At 34.1% G+C, this 3,518-nt stretch overlaps 1 pseudogene; it reads left to right on the plus strand.

Annotated features, from left to right (window-relative positions):
* Positions 1-1,593: 1,593 nt before the first annotated feature.
* LOC110214794 (mitochondrial import receptor subunit TOM6 homolog pseudogene) lies at positions 1,594-1,847 on the plus strand (annotated as a pseudogene).
* Positions 1,848-3,518: the final 1,671 nt, after the last annotated feature.

Consider the following 3,518-nt stretch of genomic DNA (forward strand, 5'->3'; position numbering starts at 1 on the left):
TTTGAAGGCAACATACATATTAAATCAGTAGCACTGTTGCTCTAAATGTTTTTTCAACTATCCTTGGAGCATGCCACATTTAAAAAATTATACTCAATGGTACTAATTCCTCATCCTTTAAGGAGAAGTTTATTTTTGGAAACAACCAGAAGTGATACAAAGCCATTTCTGGTAAGTAAGGTAGGGGACCAAGGTAAATAATATTTTGAGTCAAAATCGAAGCCTGACTATAAGACTCTTTTGTGCAGTTTATGAACTGGCTGTGAAATTTATAGATATAGATATAGATATTTGTATTAAGGTGAAAGAGCCTGATATCCAAGATATTTGTAGAATGTATGCAAGTGTAAGTAAACAGCAAAGATACATTCTTTGATATATTAGTTATCAAAAGATGTGAACAAATTTTTTCCAAAATTATATTTCCATAGTGATATTACCTTTAATATTATATGGCACTAAGTAAATTAACCTTGGTAGAATTGTCATTTTTATTATATTGGCTTGGCCTACCCATGAGCAATTAACATTTCTCTAGTTGTTTAGCTCTGTCTTTATTTGTGTATTTTATAATTTTGTTCATATAATCCCCGGGTTTGTCTTGACATTAGACTCCCAAGTATTTTATATTGTCTGAAGTTATTTTAAAATGAATTTCTATTTCCACCTCTTGCTGCTGGATTTTGTTGGAGGTATATAGAAATGCTAATGATTTATGTGAGTTTATTTTATATCCTGCAACTTTGCTGACATTGTTAATTGTTTCAAGTAGTTTTTAGTTGATTGTCTAGGGTTCTTTAAGTATACATCATATCATCTTCAAAGAATGATAGTTTCATTTCCTCTTTGCCTATTTTTATTTCTTTGATTTTTTTCTTCTCTTATTGCCATAGCTAGCATTTCATGTTAATAATCATGGACATCCTCCCTCCATTCCTGATCTCATTGGGAAGGCTTCAGGTTTAGCCGCATTACAGATAATGCTTGCTCTTGGTTTTAGATAGATACTACTTATTTTTAAAAAGTCTCCATTTATTGCTATGATTTCTACTGTTTTCAAATAATAATGGATGTATTTCATCAAAGGCTTTTATGCATTTTTTTGTTATGATTGTATGATTTTTGTTATTATTGTTGGTATGGTCAATTATGCTCATAGTTTTCCTAATATTGAACCAACCCTACATTCCTAGCATAAATCCCATCTGGTCATACTGTATAACCTTTGTGATACATTGCTATAATCTCCTTGCTATCATTTTATTTAAATTTTTTGCATCAATATTCACTAAGAAAATTGGTCAATAATTTTTTCTCTGTTTTTGCTCTCCCTGGTTTAGGTATCAAAATCACATTTGGCAGGACTCCTTCTTTACCTATTTTTTCAAATAGTTTATATGGTATTGGTATTAATTGTTCTTTAAATGTTTGGTAGAATTCACTTGTGAATCCATCTGGTTCCGGGAATTTTTTCTTAGGGAGCTCATTGATGGCGTGTTCAATGTATTTTGCTAACATAGGGTTATTTAAGCGCCGGGCGGCGGTGCTGCTGAGTCGCGTCCATGTGGAGCTGAGCCCTTGGGGCTACCTGCCATGGCTGCGAGCGGGTCCTCGGTGCCACCTCAGGCGGTGCCTCCTGCAGGAGCCTCCGGCGGAGGGACCGGAGCCCCCGAGGGCGGCGGGGGGTGGCTGCGGGGCGCCGATCTCTTTGCCACCGCCAGGAACGACTTTCGGAGGAATTTGATTGTTAATTTGGGACTCTTTGCTGCTGGTGTCTGGCTGGTTAGGAACCTGAACTACATTGACTTGATGGCACCCCAGCCAGGCCTGCAGCACAGCTGATGTTACTAGTGACTTCATTCCTAATACTGCCTTCCGTGATCTGAATGCAGTTTCTTGGAAACTCTATCCAACCCGCAGCTATGGACATGACATGACCATCAGAAGGCCTGCTTTGACTGGCTGCCACAAATCTGATTCAGACTTGCTACATTCCCTTCCGTACACTAGATATCTTTCTTCCTTGGTCAGTCTACGATCAGCCATAGCTTCAGTCTCTACCTTAGGCACGATGAGAGTATAGGTATATTGCCTTTGCTCCATATATTGTATATATCTTCCAAATCCTTGCAGGTTGGGTAGATAGATGCCAGGCAGGGAGTGTGTTGCAAGGATATTTGCTGTTCTCTTCAGTTACACAAATATTTTTTTTCTCTTAAAATGTTTGAAATAAAGACAGTTAATGAAGAAAAAAAAAGATAGGGTTAAGTATTTTATTTTCTCTTCTATTAATCTGTGCAGTTTATATTTTAGTTTTTGGGCAAAATAATTCCTAATAATTATTTTAATTTCATCTTCATTAGTAGTTCATTCACTGATTTAATTTTTTTATAGTAGTAATTTGGTTTTCTTTTTAAAAAATAAAACAAATTAACCAATGATTTATTGATTTTATTGTTTTTTCATAAAATCAGCTCAGTTTTATTATTTCAAGGTTTTGTTTTGTTTTGTTTTACTTTCGATTTTATTAATTTCTCCTTTGATTTTCAAGATTTCCATTTTGGTGTTTAATTGGGGATTCTTAATTTGTTAGTTTTCTAGATTTTTTTTTAGGTTCATGCCCAATTCATCCATCTGCTCTTTTTCTCTTTCACTGGTGTACACATTTAAAGATATAAATTTTCCCCTTTGGCTTTTGGCTGTATACCACAAATTTTGGTATGTTGTCTTATTTTGTTATTATCTTTAATGAAAATTTTTATTGTTTTTATGATTTGTTCTTTCACCCATTCATTCTTTAGGATTTGATTATTTAGTTTCCAATTGATTTTTAATCTATACTTTAAAGGCCACTTATTGAAAGTCATTTTTTGTTGTAAATCAGCAAGAGAAACACAAGAAAGCAAGATCAGAACCAAACCAGGATTGACTATGCAATCCAAGACAACAGGTAGGGGTAAAGAATTGCCCTAACACAAATAAGAAAAGAAAATTCTAAAAACTATGGACAAATATTAGACAAAAATTGATGAGGAGGAAACCTATAGCAGAAAGTAACTCCACCACAACTAGAAGCAGAACTCTGGTGGAGTGGGAAGCCTGGACCACAAGAGTACAAGAGTACCTGACAGAATTGAAGGAGTAGATAAAAATATGTAAATAAATAAGTGTCCTGGAAAGGGGGTAAAAATGTGGGGAAAGAATAAATAGCTTAGAACAGAAAGTGAAAAACTTTACCATTTATCAGAATCAGAATAGATAAAATTGAACTCCATAACTCAAAGAGACAAGAAATATTAGATCAAAATCAAAAGATTGAAAATATATATTAAAAAAACTTACTTGCAAAATAGATTGAGGAGAGATCATTTAAGAATCATCAAAATCCCTGAAAACCATGATTTTAAAAGGCTAGGTACTATATTTCAAGAAATCAGAAATAAAAACTGACCCAATTTTTTAGAACCAGAGGGCAAAGTAAAAATAGAATGAATCCATCTTATAAAAGAAATCCCACT

The sequence above is a fragment of the Phascolarctos cinereus genome, unplaced genomic scaffold, assembly GCF_003287225.1.
Source record: "Phascolarctos cinereus isolate Bilbo 61053 unplaced genomic scaffold, phaCin_HiC Scaffold_726;HRSCAF=1367, whole genome shotgun sequence".
NCBI lineage: Eukaryota > Metazoa > Chordata > Mammalia > Diprotodontia > Phascolarctidae > Phascolarctos > Phascolarctos cinereus.